Source organism: Grampus griseus (assembly GCF_964374135.1).
Source record: "Grampus griseus genome assembly, chromosome: 20".
NCBI classification, from domain to species: Eukaryota; Metazoa; Chordata; class Mammalia; order Artiodactyla; family Delphinidae; genus Grampus; species Grampus griseus.
Genome location: NC_139014.1, coordinates 18626533 through 18649213, shown reverse-complemented (window position 1 = coordinate 18649213; position 22681 = coordinate 18626533). Strand labels below are relative to the sequence as shown.

The following is a 22681-nucleotide window of genomic DNA, read 5'->3' as shown; positions in this document are numbered from 1 at the left end:
CGGAGCCCAGCCAGTCTCTTGATTCTTTGCGGGAAGAAATCACACGTGATTCCCGGCTAGCCTCCCCTGCCAGAGTGGATCAGGAGGGCTCGGCTTTTGAAGTGGAGATGCTGCTGGGAGGTAGGAAGACGGGGCTGCTCATCTGATGTTTGCTGATGGCCGGCCAGTGGGGTCTCGGGGGTCTGTCTCTGAATCACCACTGCTGGATGTAGTTCGTTGACTGAGAAGAGGGAGAGACAGGAGGCAGAACAGGTTAGTTAGCAGCTCCCGGGCCTGCTGGTTTGAGAACATTGTCTTAAGGCCTCTGAAGCCCCGAGTAATCAAAGTGAGATGATGTAGCAGCCCAGTCCTCGTCTTAAAGGGCCGGGATCAGGTTCTCCCATCCTTTGCTCCTGAGTCAGAGACAAAAAAAAAAAAAAAGCTTCTTTCCAAAGCGTATCCTGTTTCATGTAATTCTCAAGACTCTCAAAAAAGCGTCTTCCTGGGTTTGACAGTCTACAAGGAGCCAGGCCGTAAGCTAAGTGCTTTGGATGCGTTCCCTTTTAATTCAGTCCTCGTGACACCTCTGTGGAGGAGGTGGGGTATTATCAGTCTCATTTTACGGGTGGGGCAGCTGAGGCTCAGAGATCTGAGTCGTGCTACCCGAGAGTGGTGATCCTGACGGAGACCACAAGCCCTGACTTCACGTCTTACCGTCCTCCCGCTCCAGCTGGCTCTACCCCATCCGCGTTTCAAACGGCCCCCTTGATTTTGCTTCTCTGGCACCCGTCCTATCTTTCCAACTAGATCGTCAGCTCCTTCACTTATACTGAGTGCTGAGCAACAGGGCCTACAGAGACATCTTTATGGGGGCGTGGAGTGGAAGAACGGGCCATCCAGAAGTGACGGAATAACTTCAGTCCCCTCTCCCGATTCCCGCCGAGGAAGCCTTTCTAGACCCCACCTGCACTAACACGCGAGCGCGGGCAGACACGCAGCCAAACCGTAGCTGCCTCTCACACTCTGAGTCCGTCTCACCGTGAATCGTGGGTACTTGGTGTGTGTATCTGGGCTAGATTTCCCGAAACCTGATGATGAAACGAAGCACACGTCACTCAGCTGGCAGTTCCTGAGAATGGCACGTGCCACAGCCGGACTCTTTACCACGTTTCTGGGGGGCAGGCCAAGGCCCCTAGCTGGGGCAAGGCAAAGTCCCAGCCCCCGCTGAGCATTCTCCACTAGGAAGCCGACCGGGGCTTCCCTGTTCCAGACCCCCCAGGGCTCAGGATATCCGTTGCTAAGCCTACACCTCCTGCCCCACCCTCTGGCCGCCCCGAGCCGACCCCGACCCCGTCTGTCACCCTCACCATGGAGAAGGGACTGACCACTTCTGAGCCACGCTCTGCGGAAGTCAGCGGGTTTCTCTGCAGCTCTCGCTTGGTGCAAATCCACTCAGAGAGTGTGACCGCCCCCACCCCCAAGTAAAGGTGAAAGGTGCCGGGGAGGGTCAAAGGGTGGGGTGACAGATGTGGCTTCTGGACTATAGCCCGGGGCTCTCTCCTCACCATCTCCCGCTCCCGGGCATGTCACTCACCTGCACCTTGAGGGTTCATCACCCGTCCTTGGAATCTGTCCTTGTGGGCGCCTGGCCTTTGGGAATCCTGGAGAATGTACCGGGAGGTGCGCTCAGTAAGAGGGTCCTGGGCATTTTGTGGCTTTGGCTGAGGCGGCGGCGGCGGCGGCGGCGGCCGCTCGGGTACCTGCGGAGGCTGCGGCTGCGGCTGCGCGGGTGGCGACCGTGATGGCGCCGGCGGTGGCTGCGACTCCCGCGGCGACTCCCGAGATGGCTGGGTTCTTTTTTCAGATTGCCGTTTCTCTTCTTGGAGTTTCTTCAGTTCCTGTCAAGAAGCCACCCGCAAGTGGCATCCTCCTCCCTCCCCACCCAGCCACGCCCCCCTGCCGGAGACACTGAGGGGAGCAAGGCAAGGGAATCCAGAGGCGGAGGCGGCTGGAGGGTCTCTGTTCCCTGGAGTTGGAGGCTGAGGCTGGGGCCTGAGCTCTCTCCCCTCACCCACCCACGCCCAAGGACTGTTTCTATAGCAACAGTGCGCCCCCCCCCCCCCGCACAGCCCCCTGCCCAGGAAACAGCCGCCTCGGGCCACCTACCTCCGCGCACTGAAAATCGTTTGCAGTGCCGGAGGGTAAAGAATAATCTCTTGCACATGCTCTGAAACAGCACTGCCCAGTGGAAGTATAACGAGGGCCATGTATCATTTAAAATGCTCTGTTAGCCACGTAACAGAGTAAGAAGAAATAGGTGAAACTGGGTATAATGATACATTTTATTCAACCCAATACAGCCAAAACGTAAAACCAATATGAAAATATTAATGAGGTAGTTTATAGTCTTTGTTTTTGTATTAAGTCTTCAAAACCCAGAGGGCATTTTATACTCAGCAGCACATCTGAATTTAGACACTGCATTTTGATTTAAAATATTTAGAGTTCAGATAATTCACAGTCGAAAAAGTAGGTTCACATATCCACGTTGTTCCAAACATACTTAAAAGTGTTTCGGTAGGTAAAACGAAAATTTGTCTTAAAGAGTATATTTAAATAAATTAGATGTATGTAACGTTTAAAATGCAGGTCCTCGGTCTCACTAGCCACGTCTCAAGGGCTATAGCACACAGGCTGGTGGCCGCCCTACTGGACAGAGCAGCTTTAAAACCTCCCGAGCCTGACGCTTCAATCCCACGTTGAGGCCTCGGCCTAGTACAACAGCAAAGCTGAGTCACCCCAATACACACACACACACACACACACACACACACACACACACACACACTCACAAACACACACGGTCCATCCAAGACATCCAAGGACCTTGCTTTCCTCCAGCCCAAGCAAAACAACATTCACCAGGTAATGGACAGCTTCCTTGGGGTCCGTCGTCTCCCCTCCCCATCCCCTCCGTGTCCCCGGAAGGACCCTGGTGAACGGGGCCCCTCTCATGCACCTGCTCTTGCTGCTGCTGCTGCTGGGCCATCAGCCACCTCCTCCGGCCCAAAGCCATCTGCCGGCGACTGGCCTCCCAGTGGTACGCACTGCCCATGATGGTGGCGGTGACAGAAGGCCCCAGGCAGGGGCTGGGGGCAGGCAGAGCCCAGGAGGCTGCCACTGCCCCCACCACTTCCGTCTCCTCCCACCTCAACCCCCTGGCCTGTGACCAGAACCACCTCACAATACGGCCGGCCGCTACCGGGGGCAACTGGGCAGCCCCTCCCCGCGACCCACCCCCGCCACCCCCCACCCACCACCCCCGCCTGCCCTGGGAAGGAGGGGGGTGTTCTTCCCACGCCTCCTAGAGAGCATCTGTAAAGTACCTTTCTCTCCAGGGCCCTGGGCAGGTAGAAGACACCTTTCCACCTAAGCCTTGAGTTTCAGTGGGCCCCGGGGGACGATCCCCCGAGTGGTCTGGCTTTCCTCTCCGGTTTCTTTCTCCCACCCTTCCCAGGATTCCAGCCTCCTCATCTGGCCCTCTGCTGACCCCTCCCTTCCCTCCTCCCTCAGTCCTCCGTCTCCCCCGCTGTGCTGACTCAAGAACAAACAGGGACTTCCCCGGTGGTCCAGTGGTTAGGACTCCACGCTTCCACTGCAGGGGGCACAGGTTCCATCCCTGGTTGGGGAACTAAGAGCCCGCATGCCGCGTGGAGCGGCCACAGAAGACCAAAAAAAGGAAAAGAAGATACGAGACCCGGCCAGCTCTCACTGAGGTCTGAGCTCTGTGAAGGCAAAGCGGCTTATTAGAAAGTACCCTGGTTCCGGGGATTGGATGCGCCCGGGCTCAAGCCTACCCTCCCTCTCTTCCTCTGACCCGGGCCTCAGCTCACCTCTCTGGGCCTCAGTTTCCCTGCCCGGAAAACCAGAAGGGTAGCACTTGTTACCTTCCTCACGAAGTTCACACAGGACCACGTGGGTCAATGGATGAGAGGTATGTGAAATGAAATATAAAATCGCTCAGCTACAGGTTGGTATTATTTATTATCCTACCCGATTTGCGTCCCGTTGGGGAGGAAAAATTCGTCCTCTAGCCTTCTAGGTTCTGTGGGCTGGTCTAATGACCAGATTGACATCGGACAGACTCATAGGAGAAAAACAGGTATAATTACGTATGTTCAGGGATCCCATAAGGATACGAGACCCAAGGGCAGCCGAGGCTTATATGCCCTCCTGAGCTAAGGAATGCGATAAGGGCCTGGGCTTCAAAGCAGAGAAGGGTGAGTCACCGGGACAAAAAGAAGGGCAGACCAGACGTTTGCCCTTCTTGTAATGGGATGTTTGCCCTGCTGTGCAGGTGGGTCTCTCAGATAAAAGTTGTCTCTGATAATAACTCTCTCTGAGCCAGGCCCCCTATCTAAATTCTTTAGGCAGTTGAGGGGGAGGTAGAAAGCTCTTCCTGTGTCCTTGGGGCCTCCACGGCCTTCAACGCAAATAGCCCCAGGCCGAAGTGGCACATTCTGGGGAGAGTCATTTTGAACTCCTTGGGTCTTCAGGAGGCGGAGTGGCCAGGGGAGGGTGTCATTTCGTGAAGCCCGGGGGAAGGCTTCTGGGGGCAGGGACTGGGTGGACTGTTGGTCTTTCCCCAAAGATATAAATTTTTCTAGAAACGGCAGAGGCTGAGTCCAACTGGAAGCAAGAGGAGGGTATAGGTGAAGAAGGGGCTTCGACCCGGCCTCAGCCTCAAGCACTGTTGATGGTGGAGGGAGGGTGCAGGGTGCAGCCCTTGAACCTGAAAACGGGTTCAAACAGAGAGTTTGAACCTCAAACAGAGAGTCTGTCTGTCAGTTCAGGCGGCCAGTCTAGTGGAGTCATCTAGCGCTCTGGAGTCAAACAGACTCGGGTTCAATCCCGCCTGTGTCACCGACTACCTGGGGGAACTTGGGCAGGTCACTCAGCGTCTCTGAGCCTTTCCTCTGAAGGTTGTTGGAAGACACTATAGGATGCTTGGGAAGTGCCCGCCGTCACAGTGGGCATCTGGCTATGGCCAGCTGCTGGGGGCGCCCCAGCTCTGCTGAGGGGCCAGTGGGACCTGAGCCTTGCCGGAAAACTTTCTCCCTTTTTCAAAGAGGTGCTATACTCCCTTCTCCTCGTCCTAGCACCCAGGGATGTCATTTGCAACGACAGATACACAAGGGTTTCCAGATACAAAAAATGAAATGGAGGCTTGTCACTGGACATTTATTTTCACAGCACATTTATCTTCCTATAAACGAATTTTGCGAATATTTAGGTGGAAAGTACCTATTTTAAGAGAAAGAGAAAGAGAAAGGCACTTGACTGTCTCCCTCATTAAATGGGCAAAAGAGGAAGCGGGTTCCTGTTGGTATCTCTTCCTCCCTCGATTTCCCTCTTCCTGTCCTCCTACCTTAGGAGGACCAGGGCTCAGATGTGGAGACGCTCAGGGTAGGGGAGGTGGGCTGGGCTGAATCTGGGGAACTGTGTCCAACCCTCTGAGCCAGTCCTCCCGCGAGAGGAGGGATTTTCAGGGCAAATCTGCCAAGGCTGCGCCCTCCCGATTCTCATCTCCCTTTCCGAGCCCCTCTCGTGCCTTCCCCCTGTGCAAGCTGCCTCTCCCAACCCCACCTCTGACCTCAGAACTCCTTCCAGCTCTCGATTCTACTCCGTAGCCCACTCCGCCCCCTGTCGATTTGGATTTTAACTCATATCAGCCCTCGGGGAACTTCCCGTGCTGTTAACTGATTGTAGCCACTCGCACATTGCATTTTTAATAGAGCTGGTTATTATAGAGACCCAGAATCCTTTGCTGCGGAGAGAACAGGGTACAGTTAGAAGCGTGGGCCAGGTAAATCTTATGAAATACCGGCTGCGTTATTTAACAGGCGTGCGAATGCGATCTAGCGGCTCCCCCAGCTCTGACCAGCCTCCTCCCCTGCAGGGTAGGGGTCATGATACCTCCATCCTGGAGGTGTTGTGATGCTGGGAGGAAATAATCCACGTCACACATCGGGTTCAAGAAACAGAGGCTTTTATTGTTATAGTAGTTCACGAATTTAAGATGCCATCTTTTGTGAGAGGTACCGTTCTTTTACCTAGCCCTGAAGAAAGACAGGACGAAAGAAACAAAGAAAGACGTGCTGCGATGTTAAACGGCGAGAGTGCTTTCTCCTGGCGTCGAATGTAAGACGCATGCTGGCTCCTGAGACGTAAAGCTGTGAAAACGATGGGCATCTTGGAATGGACAAAATCAGGCATCACTGTGGAGTGTGACGCCTTCTGTTGGGGGCTGTTGAAAGGCCAAAAAGAAAATGTGGAGATTTGCTGGCCTCCGTGATGGCAGCCAAGTTGCGAAAAGCCCAGTTCTTGGTTGAGTCTAACTAGTTTGACGGATCCAGTCTAGCCGGGCAGGAAACTTGCTCTCCAGCACACAGACTCTTACGTTGTAGCGCCAGGACCCCGAGCACATTCGGGGCGGGGGCAGGGGGGTGAGGAGCAGAAGGTCTGCTGGTCCACGCGCACCCCCTGATCACGTGGCTGGGAAAAACCATCTCCCTTTCCGACTGCGAAGTCAGACAGACCGATCCAGTTCTGTTGCTAGTCATAAAAGTGAAAGCTTTTGTTCTGTGACTGGGAAAAGGGAGAAGGCGGGAGAAAGGAGAATTGAGGGCGAGAGGGCGGGGTCAGAGAGAAGGGAGAGGAGGTCAGAGAAAACAAAATGGTACCTCCCTCCCTGTCTCTTCAACTAGGGCAAGCTGACAAGTGATGAAAAGAAACCTGAGGGAGCTGTCCAAGGGGTCAGGGTAAAACTTGAGGGGAAGGCAGCGCTGCTGCAGGGCCAGGAAAAACAGATACAGTGAGGCCTGGACTTGAAGAGGCTGTCCTCCCCAGCTGGCAGGGCACCCAGCAGGCTTCTGACGCCCAGGGATGGAACACGTAGAAGCGCTTGGAGTTGGCAGCCTCGGCACGGGCAGACCTTATCTGAGCGTGCAAGGCTTCCTCGGCAGCAAAGAGCAGTGGATGTGGTTGAGTGGCAGCCAGAGGAGAGGAATGGAAGAACACGGCAGATGCCCCTTGCTGACCACAGGAACGAGGTCACGTTCACCTGTGTGATCCCAGGACCCACACGGTGACAGGCACAGAGTTAGGTGTGATACCAGAGAATCAGTTGAATCAAGACTCTTAAAAACAGGATATCAGAAGATTTTCTAAAAAAAAAAAGAGAGAAGTCATATATGTGTGTGTGTGTGTGTGTGTGTGTGTGTGTATACACTCACTTTTTAATATGATAAAGTTGGCATCTGAAACTGATGAGAAGATGGACTATTTCATATATGATATTGGGACAACTGGGTAGCCATCCAGACAAAATAAAATCAGATCTATACCTGAACTCAAATACTAGGACAAATGTGAAGTAGGTCAGAGATGGAAACGCAAGAAGATCAACAGTTCAAAAGACGGTGGGCAGGGGATAGGAACGCGCAGTTCACAGAAAATAATAATGGATCTCAAGCGCATGAAAAGCTGTGCAACCTCGCTCATAGTAAGAGATAACATTGGGTAGTACGCAAAAGTTTGATAACATGGTGGTTGGGCAAGGCTGTGGGAAACGCACTGGTTGAGAAGGCTATCTGTGCTCTTCCAGTCTCTGTCTCTGGCTTATCATTTCCAACTCCCTGGCAGCAATGATAACTGGGTCCATAGTGAGATTGTAGGACGCTTGGACAAAGGAAGGCTCACCAGCCAGCCACGTCCTGGTGTTGCCTGAACTTTTATAGGCACTTTCGTCTGTACACATGGACGTGAGCTGGCTGAGGGGCACTGACTCACGTTAACCGAACTCACAAGAAGCTGGTGCGTGAATTAGAATGCTAAGTCGTTAATTGACAAAGGGAGATACGGCTTTGCAATGACAGAACATGCATGTCTGCAATCCAAGGTACCTCATTCTAAAGATCAAAATACCTAGGAAGCTAAACTGGTGAGCACAAGATGACCTGATAAACATGGAAGCAAGCAGAAATGTAGTGGAACACAGTGAGGGTCGTAATAATTACCGCGAGCCAGGAGGCCTGCTAATCTCTTTCTGTACGGACAAATCGCATTATTTAATATTTACACATTCATGTGTTCAACCAGATTCATGTGTTCACGTGTCTAGTATGTGTCAGGCCGTATTCTAAACACTGAGGAGATAAAGTTCCCTGCTCTGGAGCTTACTTACATGCTATTAGGCTAGAAGGCAATAAACAAATAAATGTGTAAGATGTCAGGTGACATGTGCTATGGAGTCAAATAAAACCAGGAGAATGAGGGAAGATTAAGCACAGGACTATATGTTAATATTCTCATTTTTCTAGATGAAGAGGGTAAGCTACAGAGAAGTGAGTTGCGATATTTTCCCTTACATTTGGTACTTACAGGAATACCATATTCCAGGCGTGTCTCGTAATTCTTAAGATCGTGTCTAATAATTTCTCATTTCCTTATCTCCAATTTACAGATAACGGGGCTACATCGAAGACAGACGGTTAAGCGGGGAGGCCAAGTCACGCACCAGGTCACGTGATTATTAACAGGTGGAGCGGGATTAGAGACTAGGTGTTCCGAGTCTCTGCTCTTAACCGCTGCACCAGACAGCTTGTTCCTGTCTCTCTTCAGACAGACCTGTGTGTCAGGCTCAGCAACACTTACTCTCATAGTGGGCGGGACACACAAGAACCACTTCTCTTTCTTTTCGTGCCCTTTTCTAGGTCCCGTGCTCTTCATAGATGGATCCGACCTCTTCCGCTAAGTAGCTGTGTAGTCTTGGGCAAAGTTGCTCACCCTCTCTGTGTCAACCGCTCCGTCTGTAGGTAAACTTTGAAAGTCTGATATAAGGAAAGCACTTAGCGCAAAGCCCGGCCCAAGCAATAAATGTTTCCTCTTGTGTTGTTACAGGCAACACAGCTGCTCAGTTGTTTCAGTGTCACAGCCATGACGCCTTCACTGGAACCTCGTTGGACACTAGGGCCCACATTCTAGACTACCAAACCAAGGTCGCCTCACTAGCTCCCTTTATACCCCCTCAACCCCACACGGTAGGCACTAAGGTTTCCACTTCTCAGCTGGGGAGTTAAGGCTCTGGAGGTGAAGGAGTTTGCCCTAGTGGCCTGCAGCCGCGGCGGGGCGGGGGTCCTGACAACCAGGGCAGCAGTGCTCGCAGGGAGCGATCTCGGGTCCCCAGTTCTCACCGCAGCCCCTGCCAGGCGACACCGGACAGGCACTCCTGGACTCCCAGCCTTCGACTGGGTCTTCGGCCTGGACAGAGCCAGCCCGTGGGACCCTGTCGTCTTCACAGTGAAGACCAGATGACGTTTTTCGTACTCGGACCAGTCTGCTGCGAATCAATTGCGCAGACGCCCTCCTCTATTCTCCCACCCCCAATTCCCCCGAATTCTGTCTACGCGAGAGCTGGTGCCAACGAAGAGGTCCGCCCCGGCCCAGCCTCCGCTCATGCGCGCAGAGGCGGTGCCGAGGACTGGGCGGATCAACCCGCGCGGCTACACCTACCCGCGCGGAGAGGGCGGGGCATGCAAATTTAAAATGGCGCTCCAGCCCGAGGACGGCGAAGCTACCGCAGGTACCGAATTCCTCTTCTACGGTGTAGAGAATAAAAAATCTTCCCGAGGGTGTGGTGTGGTGCCACCCACAGTACTGTCACCGAAGCAAAGAAAGTGAGACCTCGAGTGAGCAGTGACAGGGGTCACACTGAGTCATATATGGATGCGAGGAGGACGGAGACAGCGATGGCAGGTCGCTGGGTATCGCTTCTCGGCCTTTTGGCTAAGATCAAGTGTAGTATCTGTTCTTATCAGTTTAATATCTGATACGTTCTCTATCCGAGAACATCATATTAAACGGATTTTTGGATGCCGGAGTCGGGGTGGGAGCTTGCTCCGCCCGCTCCACGCATCGACCTGGTATTGCAGTATTTCCAGGACTGGTGCACCCTTCCCGGGGAAATAATTGAGGTTTAAAAAGTAAGAGCTGTGGTTTATGTTTTTTTTTATCGCCCAGTTGCAGGGGTGTTTTTTTTTTTTTTACGTTTGCAAGGTGTAACACTGCTCTTCTGTGCAAGTTCTTTTTGTGTCTGCTGTTCATCTTGCGGACCTAAGTGGTTAGGTTATGGGTGTTTGCGAAGCGTGACTAGTGGGAGGGAAGAGAAGGGTACTTTTTGCGGAACCTTGTCCCCAATTTTCTACGGGGCAGCGTGAGGAGATGAGAGTTCGTGTTCGGGTTTGAAAAAAGAGCCCACCGCGCGGAAGTTGCGGGACCTACTTCTGGTGTGAGTCTTGTGCGGTTTGAACGGAAGTTCACCACGCGCGAGGAAGAATAAAGAGTGGTCTCCGTCCGGGTTTAAATACCTACCTCATAGTGTTACCAGGAGAATTAAGTAAGATGGAGTGTGTGAAGTACTCAGCCAAGGGACTGGCATACAGTGAGTCCTCTGTGGCTCGTAGCGGTTAGTTTGGCCCGGGAAGCTAGTTTAATCTTCCTCGGGAAACAAAGTACAAAGTAACACATCAACTTTGACCACCAAAACTCACGTTGTTTTCCAGTGTGTGTGACTTAAGAAATCAGTGCTTCTCAATCTTCTCAATCTAAGGTGCACGGGGGTCGCCTGTGGACCTTACAGGAATGCAGGTTCTGGTTCAGTAGGGGTCACGGACTGAGTTGTGCCCCCAAAGTTCGTATCTGTAAGCTCTATCCGGAGGGGAGGCCTCTGGGGCCGGTGAGGCTTGGAAGAGGTGATGGGGGATGGGGTCCTCTTGTTGGGATTAGCTCCCCAATGAGAGGAGGCACGGGAGAGCTTATCCTTTCCCTCTCTCTAACACGTGAGGAGAGGGAGGGGAGTCCACCACGTGCAAGCCAAGCCAAGACTATCCCCAGAACCCTGCCACGCTGGCGCCCCGATCGGGGACTTCCAGTCTCCGGAACTGTGACAAAATCCATTTACGTTCTTGAAGCCACCGGCCTGTGGCGTTGTATTTTGGCAGCCCTGGCAGCCCTCTCAAACTAAGACCGGAGGTGTGACTTGGTGCCTGCGTCCTGCATTTCTCACCGGCTCCAGGGCGATGCGGATGTTGCTGTTCACAGACTCGCGCTTTGAGCAGCAAGGGCCTAGAACAGATTACTAGGAAGTGACCCTAAACGCTGTATGTTTTCCCTGACGATGAGTACTTTCAATGTTCTCCTGTACATCTACAACAGCGATCTGTTATGGTAACTCCGAACCCCTAACAGCTCTGGCCTGTCAGAGGCACTCAGCAAGTCATTGCCAGAGAGAAGAATGGGTGAGCGAAGGGCTGTGCCTGACAGTTGGCTGCCGGGCCTCGGGGGAAGACCTCTGCCCTTGGAAGACCTTTGGAAGCCCCGGGGGTGAGTCAGGCTGCCTCTCTCCCCTCTGAGGTTTGGGGGTGATGACACTTCCTCAGGGTCCTGTAAAGGTAAAATGAGATGGTGACCAGGAACGTGCCGTAAGCAGTGCCTGGCTCACACACGGAGGCACTAACAAACCGTCGGTGAGTAGATCTGAGCCCCACGAAAGGTTTCTCGGCCTCTGGACTGGAACTCCTTGATGCAACGCTCATGTTGGCCTCCTGACCTGGAAGCTGACCAGACTGTCCCGGTCAGGGCAGCCAGCGGGCCCGGGCGGGAGGATAAGAATGGGGGTGGGGGTGGGGGTGGGGGTGGCGGGACCGGGTTTGATTCCTGGTCGGGGTTACGGGGAGCTGCGGCGCGGCCACAAAAATAGAACAAAAAACAAAAACAGATATCTGAAACACCACTTCAACACGTAATTAATGCGGAGCTATTTGACAGTTTTTAATACCAAGCCTTTGCGATCCCGTGTGTATTTCACACTTAACAGCACATATGTATTAGGAGGAACCACCTTCCTAGCGCTCCCTAGCTGCGAGTGGCTAGTGGCTGTGACAGCGCAGGTCAACAGAATGGGGATGAGAGTGGAGGGAAACGAGTGAGGCGCTTGCCTTGGCCAAAAAATTTCAGGGAGCACCAAAAACCCAGTAATCAAAATAAATCTCTCGATTATCTTAGGATCCAGGTAAGATGCACTGTATCAAAATATTCCTTATCTTGATTGCTGAAGAGCGTTTCGGGGCGGCACTCCCTTAAATGTTTCGCCCGCCCGCCCCGAAGACTAGTTTCTCACTGGCCTCACCTAGTCCTGGCCCCGGATAATAATACTGATACCCACCCCGCGGAGTTACGGGGAGAATCAAATGAGTTAATACACACGGAGCGCTCGGCAGAGGGGCGGGCACTGGGAAGGGCTCAGGCAGCACCCGCCATCAGGTTTTCCCTGCGGCAGGGTGAAACGACCCCATTGGGTTTCAGTCCTGCATCAGTGATACCTTCTAAGAGCTCTTCTGAGATCCAGTGAAAGAAATAGAAACTCCCCAACTAAAGTGAAGCTCTGTTAGGAAGGGGGATGGAAAAGGTTTACGCTGCCTGGGCAGCCTGCGGCCTTTGCCACAGAGAAGCGTTGCCGCTGCGAAACTTCATCCCCACTTTGCCAGAGGCCTTAATTTATTTACGGGCCTTGATGCCCAGAGCGTCCCTGGCAGTCACTCTCCTCTCTGGTGTCCTGCCACCCCAGGCCAGATCTTCCCCTCTTCACCCCTGGATCGGGCCAGGACCCTCCTAAGCGCTTCTCCGATTCAGTCTGTTTTGCACACCTTCTGTTCACTCAGCAAACGTTTACTGTGCACCTCCTACAGGCCGGGCCCTGGCCTAGTGCTGGGACACAGAGGTTAAGGGCTTGCTGATGAGGGTCGCCGCCCTCAAGGATCTCAGATTTCAGTGGCGGAGATACAGGACCGCCCCCAACGAGTGGTGAATGGTGGACTCGAAGTCTGGGGTGGGATGAAACACAAAGGAGGGCCGCAATCATCCTGGGGTGGGGTGGGGTGGGGTGGGGCGGTGCGGTGCGGTGCGGTGCGGTGCGGTGCGGAAGAGCCCATGAGGAAGGCTTGCTGGGGCAGCTGAAGCCGAAGCGGAGCCCAGAGGCTCTGCGTAAGAATTAGACAGGTGAGGAGGAGGTGGAGGGAAAGGAGGTCTCAGGCAGAGGAAGCTTTCTGTAGGAAGCCCGGGATCTGGGTTCATTCGTAGAAGCACCGACCGACGCAGGCGCTTGAGTTGGAGAGAATCCCTCCAGCTGCTCAGCCCGGCCCTCTGCGTCCACACACCTCCTCCCTTCCCCACTGTGGGCCATCCGCCTTCCGCCTGGCAGGGAGATTACCCCACCGGCCCTGGGAAGCCCCCACTCTAGACCTTCCGCTCCCCGGACTCAGAATGAGCGCCCCATCCGACCCTACGAAGCGGAGGCCTATTTAACACATTGCAGTCTGGACGTTTCCAGCGAAAGTGTCTTGCGACCTCGTCTTCAGGAAAACTCTCAGCCAACGGCTCCTCCCACAGGCCCCTCTAGCCGCCCACCCCGAATCCCCTACGGTTCGGTCTTTTGTCTCCGCTCGCATTGATGCCAAAGAGGAGCTCCCCCGCAGCAGCCCAGAGGATAAGGTCAGCCCGCCGGAGCCACGCCCCCTTGGGCGGGCGGGGGCGGGGCATGCAAATGTAAAATGGCGCTCCAGCCCGAGAACGACGAAGCTACAACAGATCCAGAATTCCTCTTCTACAATGTAGAGAATAAAAACTCTGCACGAGAGTGTGGTGTGGTGCCACCCACAGTACTGTCACCGAAGCAAAGGCAGTGAGACCTCGAGTGAGCAGTGACAGGGGTCACACTGAGTCCAATATGGATGCGAGGAGGACGGTGACAGGGATGGCAGGCTGTTGGGTATCGCTTCTCGGCCTTTTGGCTAAGATCAAGTGTAGTATCTGTTCTTATCAGTTTAATATCTGATACGTTCTCTACCCGAGAACATCATATTAAACGGATTTTTGGATTCCGGAGTCGGGGTGGGAGCTTGCTCCGCCCGCTCCACGCATCGACCTGGTATTGCAGTATTTCCAGGACTGGTGCACCCCTCCCGGGGAGATAATTGAGGTTTAAAAAGTAAGAGCTGTGTGTCGCCGTGCGCTCCTTTAGCGAAGCTTTTTCTCCTCTCGGTAGTGTTTTTAAAATCTTTTGCGTCTGTTTTTCTTGTGGATTTGTTTGTATAGATAGGTTGTATGTGCAGAAAAAGGAGCAAGTTCAGTTGGGTAGAGGAAAGAACCGCTGTGACTGAGAGAGCTCTCTCACAGTTTCCCATTCTTCAGCGTTGGGAGGGCCTTCGTACTGGTTGGCGGAAGGACCCACGACCACAAGGTGACTGACCTGTGTGCTTTGGCTGTTTTCGCATTCACCTTGCCGTCTCTCTCCTTCTGTTAGGTAACTGAACGTCCCTTTCTCCATTTTTCTCTCATTTTCCCCCAATTTTAAACCGTGTTCTTGCGCTAAGAATTTCTTCTCTTTTCTGCCTTCTCTCGAAGTGCAGCTTTGTGCTTTTGCTCAAACGTGGCGTCCTCTGGAGGACATAGTTTCTGCCCCCCAGTCTTCTCAGGGGGCCTCTCTCCCACATTCCTCCGTCTGTGGAAACTAGGAAAGGAGCGGAGAGGGTATCCAAGCTTCGTCTTGAGGCTCCCAGACCGTTTCCACGTCACCCTCAAAGCAGAAAGAAAACAGTAGCTTGAGTCTTCTGTTCTTCTGTCTCTACTTCCCCCGACTTCTTTTGGTGCCTCCAGCATTACTTCTGTCCTAGTGTTTCCTGATGTCGATATCCACAGGCAGGGCTTCCCTGGTGGCGCAGTGGTTGAGAGTCCGCCTGCCGATGCGGGGGACACGCGTTCGTGCCCCGGTCCGGGAAGATCCCACATGCCGTGGAGCGGCTGGGCCCGTGAGCCATGGCCGCTGAGCCTGCGCATCCGGAGCTCCTGGGCCACCACAGTGAGAGGCCCGCGTACCGCGGGGAAAAAAAAAAAAAAAAAAAATCCACAGGCAGAAAAGGACCGAGCGCGAGGGCAGCTCCCGCTGAGAGCCACGAGGATCCACCCGGAATGGAGGTTTAAATGATGGGCTTTCCGGGCTTCTCTGGTGGCCCAGTGGTTAACAATCCGCCTGCCAGTGCAGGGGACACGGGTTCGAGCCCTGGTCCAGGAAGATCCCACAGGCCGCGGAGCAACTAAGCCCGTGTGCCACAACTACTGAGCCTGCGTGCTGCAGCTACTGCAGCCCGCACGCCTAGAGCCCGCAACAAGAGAAGCCACCGCAATGAGAAGCCCGCGCACCGCAACGAACAGTAACCCCCGCTCGCCGCAACGAGAGCAAGGCCCCGAGCAGCAACGACGATCCAACGCAGCCAAAAATAAATAAATTTATATTAAAAAAAAAAAAAAAGTGATGGGCTTTTCACTTAGGTGCGTGTGTTGGTTGTACTGTATACAGCTGACTGACAAGGAGAGGTCAGTGCCACTGAAAGGAGTTTTATTACTTACAGTTCCCAAGAGAAGAGGGCACGCCACACCCTGCAGCGAGCCACATAGGGACTCGGCCTGGCCTGCTCGGTTGGGAGGCAGGAGCGGAGAGTATATGGCCTTTATCGTCCTGGGGAGGGGAGGGGAGGGGAGGGGAGGGGAGGGTGGGGAGAATGGGCAGAGGCATCAAGGTAGGCCAGTTTGAGCAAGGTTCGGATTGGACCATTAGAATAGCATTCGGTGAGCTTTGGGCTACAGGGCTGTTCTCTAGTTGTGAGGTACCGGGCCCTGGGGTGAGAGAGGGCAGGGGAAATACTAGCTGGAGTGTGAGAGTAACTAGAGGAGGCAGTTGCAGATACGGGTGTTGGAAGATTGCTTTGCACGTGAACAGCAGGCTCCCAAAGCAAGTAGGTTGCACTTCTAGGAATTAGTTAGTCCTGCGAGGGGCAGTCTCTTCCAGGCCAGCAGGCCCTCAAGACGTCAAAGCATCGTAAATTATAGAAAAACTTAAAACATGATTAATCCAGTGGATGATCATTTTACTTGAACTTTCCAGTCTCGGGATTACCTAGGGGTAGAGGGTGGAAAGGCAAAGAGGGCGCTAGGAGAAGCATTCGACATACACCTCTCCTACCAAGGCATCCCCCCCGCAGCACGAGATCAGATTCCAATGAACAGTATGCATTGGGGTTTATTCATTCAAGAAATATGGATTGAGGGACTTCCCTGGTGGCACCGTGGTTAAGAATCCGCCTGCCGATGCAGGGGACACGGGTTCGAGCCCTGGTCCGGGAAGATCCCACATGCCGCGGAGCAACTAGGCCCGAGTGCCACAACTACTGAAGCCCGCGCGCCTACACAACAAGAGAAGCCACCGCAATGAGAAGTCCGCGCGCGGCAACGAAGAGTAGCCCCCGCTCGCCGCAACTAGAGAAAGCCCGCACGCAGCAACGAAGACCGAACACAGCCAACAATAAATAAATAAATAAATAGATAGATAGATAGATAGATATTTAAAAAGAAGAAGAACAAGAACAAGAAGACCTAGAGGAAGATTTAGGAAATTATTTTATAAATCCTTTCGACTCAAAATCTGAATATTTTTAAAATTGATAAATATGATGATATAAAAAGAACTTTCCATGAAACCTTTAAGCAATGGAATCATCGCCTTAAGTAAAGCCAAAGCCAGATCTCCAACAGGAGAAAATGTTCACCGCTTCCATTACAGACAAAGCGCCAGTCCCCTGAATGTGTAAATTGCAGATCCACGCCCTTAGGATAAAGCCCAACCGAGAATCCAGGAGGAAAAGGGCCGAAGACCCCCAACAAGGAGTTAGTTCACGGAGAGAAAATAAAGGCGTCTCTGCAACAGGAGAGGACGCTCAACCTTATTTACCCAAGATTAGAAAACTGCAAATCCAAACTACGCCGAGGTACCATTTTCACCTGTGAGATCGACCCCTCCCCCCTTTCCCCACCCCGCACCAAAAAAGCATTCGCAGGTTTGATGCCACGTGGGGTTGTTGGCGAGGCTGGGGCAAGAGGCGGTGCCGGGGAACGCCTGCCGTGCTCTTCCGGTCACCGTCCGTGATCTCCCGAGCTTCAAGGCTCCGTTTCAGTGAAGATGGCTGGGACCGCGACGGCCCTGCACCACCGTGAGGGCACAAGAGCACGCGACCGGCCTCCGCAGAGCGCCGTGCACGGGGGCCGGGCGCGATTCGCAGGCCCTTCAGTCCGTGCACGTCGATTTGAGCAAACTCCGCGGAAGTGAATCACGCTGCGAAAACGGAGATGCTAAGTTACTGATTTGCGACGGGCACTGTTGCATTCCAACGACTGTCACCCAGGGCATCCCTTCTCAGGACGACCCGTCCCCCCAGGGGACCCGAACCGTCGGGCAGAAGCCGGGCGGGAGAACACCGACGCGAGCAGACCGGCCCCGAGCAAGGAGGGGCGAGGGGGTGTGGTGGTGGTGGTGTGGTGGTGGTGGTGGTGGTGGCGGTGGCGGCTGAAGAGCCGCCTTTAATCATGGCGTGTGTCGGGCACTGGCTAAGCGTGGAGGAGGCACTCTTACTCATTGAACGGTTGTTGAATGTGCCGTGCGTGTGGGGGGGGAAGAGCGGTGGACAAAAGGCAAGTTCTTGATTGCTGGGGCTCGAACCGTGACAGCTGCTACCGTGTCAGCGCTCCCCTCGCATTCTCCGGCTGCCGCCCCTGTCTCTGGTCTGCGGCGGGACGTGCACCGGCCAGGAGGCCAGGAGGCGGGCTCCGGGTCTGGCCTGGGCTCCGGGTGCGAGGAGCCGGTCCGGAGGGTGGAGTCCGCCCGCGGCAGCCGCGCGTCCCCGGGCGACAGAAGGCGGAGCATGCAGATTAGAAACGGCTGTTCGGCGCGGGAAGGACGGGACAATCAAGTACACAGACTTTCTCCTCACAAAGGTAGAGAACAGAAAGTCTGCACAGGAGTCTAGTGCTAGCACTGTGGACGAGGCAAAAGGAGGCAGACGAGGCGTGAGGATGAGGGCGCTCACCGTGGCTTGAATAGGGATGAAGGGAAGAGGGCAACGGCCAGAGGCGGCGAGGTGGTATCGCTTCTCGGCCTTTTGGCTAAGATCAAGTGTAGTATCTGTTCTTATCAGTTTAATATCTGATACGTCCTCTATCCGAGGACAATATATTAAATGGATTTTTAGAGCTAGGAGTCGGAATAGGAGCTTGCTCCGTCCGCTCCACGCATCGACCTGGTATTGCAGTATCTCCGGGAACGGTGCACCTCCCCTCACGGGGACTAAACCACTGGTTGAAAAAAGAAGATGCCGCTTTCCGGATTACGGCAGCGCGTGTGTTGTCCGTTCCCGTGCAGGGGCGGGGGAGGCTGTGTGAGCTTTGGTTTGTGACACCAGCTGGGTTCCTGCAATTCTTCGAAGGCCCGCTTCCCCCCGCCCTCCACCGTGTTTCTTAAGCTGGCGGTTCCGACTTGTTATGCGGGGCGGGGCGCAAGTCCTGTGATCCAGTCTTTGTGTTTCACGTGTAAAGGGCTCCTTCTGTCGCCTGCCCTGCGGCGGCGAGGGGAAAACTCCTGGCCCTGGATCTTGACTGGTTTTTCAAGTGGAGGCGCGGAGCACTAACGTCGCCCCAGCACCGGGGAAGAGAGAGGAGGCAGAGAGAAACTTCAGGCGTGTAGGATCTTCTCCTACCCTGGCCCAGTTGCCCACCGTGCGGTAGGCTCTGCCGCCCTACGCCAGATGGAGGCAAGTACGCGTTCCTCGTATTTGACCGCAACGTCGGTGTTCGGGCCTAGAAACAGGCGCTGTTTGGAGAGGCAGTACTTTTAATACCTTCGTTTTGGGAAGACCCACCTCCTCATGTGAAATGGGTCGTTTAATCCCACCGGTGCAGACGGGGGCCAGGTACATCAAAAACCGCTTTTACAGGGGTCACGGAAAACAAAAAGGTGACTGGAAGCGCGAGAAAAACAGCCCCGAACCCCCTTTCCTCCTCCTTAAGTGCCTTGTTTTTTTCCTTCCCCTCTGCGGGGGAAACCGCTCTCTAACACCCCAGAGCTGTGCCATTGTTGCGGAGCGCGCGCGCCTTTCCGGCTCGCCCAGCACCGCGGTAGGCACCGGTCTCGTTCCAACTGCAGCTCCAAAGGGGCGCCCTGGGGCCTAAATTAGAACTCCCCTGCTACAGGCGGTGGTGGTCCCCCGTCCTTCCAACCCACCCCTCCCCGCGCCGGACCACGTGCGTCTGAGCCCCACTCCGTCGCCCCGGGGTGGGGGGAAGCTGAGGCTTCCATCGACAGGCTGGATCCACCCCTGGCCGTCCTCCGTTCCTGTCTCCGATCCGCAGTGTCGTAGGTCCCCGTACTACATGTACTAGCCTAGCGCAAGGGATACAAGAGAACCGCTCCATGGATCTCCATCGAAGGCTGGCCACGTGGGCCAGGTCTTCGGTTTGTACACCCCGGTAGCGGGCGCTCTTCCCTCTCACGCGGCACGCGGCGAGACTCCTACCCGGCCCTGTGTCAGCACAGTAAGTGCGACGCCCTTGCACTACTCGTACGCACGACGGTGGCCAATCAGAGCCTGGCTCCGCGGTGTGGTGGGCACACCAGTGGCAGGACGAGGCCCCGGCCGCAGCCCCGAAAAGCGCAGGCTGCTGGCTCTACGGGCCCACTCACCGTGCGGAGGAAAACGCTCGCTCTGCGGCACGCCGCCTCACCCAGCGACGCTGGGGCGGCACAGGCCCCAGCCTGCCGAGTAACAACCAGCAGCGAAGCTGAAATGAAGCGGGGGGGAACCGCTTCTCCCGACGTCTCCACCCCCAACGCAGACCTGGTGGATGCTTGCGGAGCAATCGCTTGCTTACCGTGTTAAAATCTTTGTGATTGCGGGCGGCCGCTAGGTAAATACTGACGGTAACCGTCCGCACGCCACGAAAAAATGCGTAGGAGCGGGCAAAGTAGCAAAACCCAGCAGCAACCACCCGTGACAACAAAAAAAACATGCGGAAACGCGAACGCAGTGACCAACACGTGGACGCTGGACATATACGTCACAGTAGCGCGAGGGGCCAGCTACGCATCAGCCCCATCTTTCTTCTTTTTCCACAGCTTAGTTTCTCCCCAGAGGGAGGTGCACCGTTCCTGGAAGTACTGCAATACCAGGTCGATGCGTGGAGTGGACGGAGCAAGCTCCTATTCCAACTCCCTGCTCCAAAAATCCATTTAATATATTGTCCTCGGATAGAGGACGTATCAGATATTAAACTGATAAGAACAGATACTACACTTGATCTTAGCCAAAAGGCCGAGAAGCGATACCGTTGCCACCGCCTTCAGCCAGCACACCCCTCTTCTCCCTCGCCTTTCAGCTCACGGTGAGGAAACTCATCCTCAAACGAAAGCCCGCCCTCTTCCCTAGACTTCACGGCGTCCTATTGCCACAACTTGTAACACATACCTAGTTTGTCAGATCCTTTAAACTTATTGGGGGCTTTTAGGCTTTCTATTCGCCCATGCCTCCCCCGGACAAACTGCCAAGCAATTTGCATGCCCCGCCCACAAGCGCGCACGTTTCCTGCTCCCCGTGTGCGCCCTCTCGCGGTGGAACCGAAACAAGCGAGTACCCGGAAAGTTCCTTCCGCCTGCTTTGCCGGGAAACGCCCAGAGCGAGAGAGACGCACAGAGTTCTACCAGGTTTTGCTTTCCAGCATTTCTTTTGCTTCTCATTTTTTTTCCCCAAACATACAGCTACCTTGAAAGAGTCTTACAAGTGGACACCCACCCACCACCTAACGTCGTCTTACTGTTGTACGGACGCATACGCACATGCGTTGGCTATGTTTAAGTTCTAAGGTCAATTTTTAATAACGTCGTTTCCCACAGTCCTTTATTTTCCCTTCTATCAGTTATTCACAAAAAGACTTAAATATAAGGAAAAACAAGACGAAACAAAGCAGGTCCTTCTTGTGTCAGGGCCTACTGGGTCCCGGAGAGCAAATGTGCCTATTTTTCCCTGGATACTGAGAGATAAGGGGAGCCCCATCAGCCTGGCTGTGTTTTTTGCCACCTACGGTCAGTTCAGTGGCACAGGTGCAGCCCAGAGTGGTTAGGAGGTGGAGGTTGGCCGCGTGAGTCTCACAGCGCGGGCACGGGGCGAGGCAGCCGAGGGGGGGTGGGGGAATCTTCGTGCGGGGGGAGTTGTCTGGATGAGGGGTGGGGGTGAAGGGACGCTGAAAGGTGTGCCGACAAAACAATGACTCAATAGTCAATCTAAGAAGGAAACGGGAAATTTTCTTCGAGCCCACCTGAGGGTTATAACCGGGGAGACGGTCTTTCCGAAAGCTCTGAGGACCGTTGCGAAGAGGTAATGTACTTTTCTCCCCCGCCCCACCCCCGGGCCGCGTGGCTTGCGGGATTGTGGGATTTGGGATCTTAGTTCCCCCACCAGGGATTGAACCCGGGCCCTCCGCGGTGAGAGCGTCGAGTCTTACCCACTGGACCGCCAGGGAAGTCCCACGTGATACTTTCTGTTTTTAATTGAAGTATAGTTGATTTACAATGTTTCAGGTGTACAGCAAATTGATTCAGATATATTTATTTGCTTTTTATTATATATTCTTCAGATATATAATATATATTCCTTTTCAGATATACATACACGCTGCATATATTATATAGTATCATATAGTCTTTTCAGATTCTTTTCCATTATAGGTTACTACAAGATATTGAATATAGTTCCCTGTGTTATACGGGAGGTCCTTGTTGTTTCACTCTTTTATGTATAGCAGTGTGTATCTCTTAATACCGAATCCCAAATGTATCCCTCTCCTCCTCACTTTCCCCTTTGGTAACCGTAAGTATATGTGATTTTAGGGAAGGGGTAAGTGCAATCAAGCACACATCTTGGTAAAAGGCTACAGCTACTCAGAAGGAACAGATACCTTAGGTAAGGGTTTTAGTGCTTTTCTAAGTCTGGGAAGCATGCAAGAAACTGGGTGCATAAAATTTTCTCTTGCAGATATCTAACTCTCTGAGGTCTGGTTCTGTCAGTTTCCTCCTCATCCTGATCTCCACCCTGAATCCCTTTCGGGGTGGGTGGGAGGTAGGTCAGCAACTATAGAGACTAATGACTTGATCCTTGTAGAACTGGATGGTGGGTAATTCTTTATTTTACAGTCCCTTCCCTTTCGGTCTTAATTTCCACCAGGGCCAAGGGGGCATTTCGTAACCAAGCTGTGCCACTCGCTAAGAATGCTCGTTCCCAGGTCAGGTGAGGGTTTCGTTGATAGGCCACTCAATGTGCTATTGGTGGACTAGGCCCTGTTAACAACAACCAAAAGCCTCTGGACTGCCTGTCTTACTAGCCTGTTATGGTCCAGGAAACAGTGCCCTCTTGTCGCTCCTTCCCTCATCTAGAGGTACACTATCGCATTCATTGCTCTTATAGAACTGGGTATTCGATCTATCACTGCAAGTCCCCAAGTCATCGTTATTTCTGATCTCAGATGGCCGCCAGGGAAGTCCCAAAACAAGAAAAATTTAAACAAAGCTTTTTTCCTCTGTTCATTTGTGCCTCCTCCCTCCCCTCTAGTGTGCATTGCGCACCTATGTTATGCATGAACAGACCTCCCTAAGAGCAGAAATACTTCCTGGACCATAAAGATCCATATTTTTTTTGTCCTTCTGGCACTAGCC

The 22681-nt window shown here is 53.7% G+C and overlaps 1 long non-coding RNA gene across 1 annotated transcript; it reads right to left on the bottom strand.

Moving 5' to 3' along the window:
* Positions 1-6020: 6020 nt before the first annotated feature.
* Positions 6021-9426, bottom strand: LOC309837986. Its single transcript, XR_014298310.1, has 3 exons — positions 9234-9426; positions 8695-8849; positions 6021-7205 (listed from the first exon to the last, which is right to left on the bottom strand). It is a non-coding gene; the product is annotated as an uncharacterized lncRNA (long non-coding RNA).
* Positions 9427-22681: the final 13255 nt, after the last annotated feature.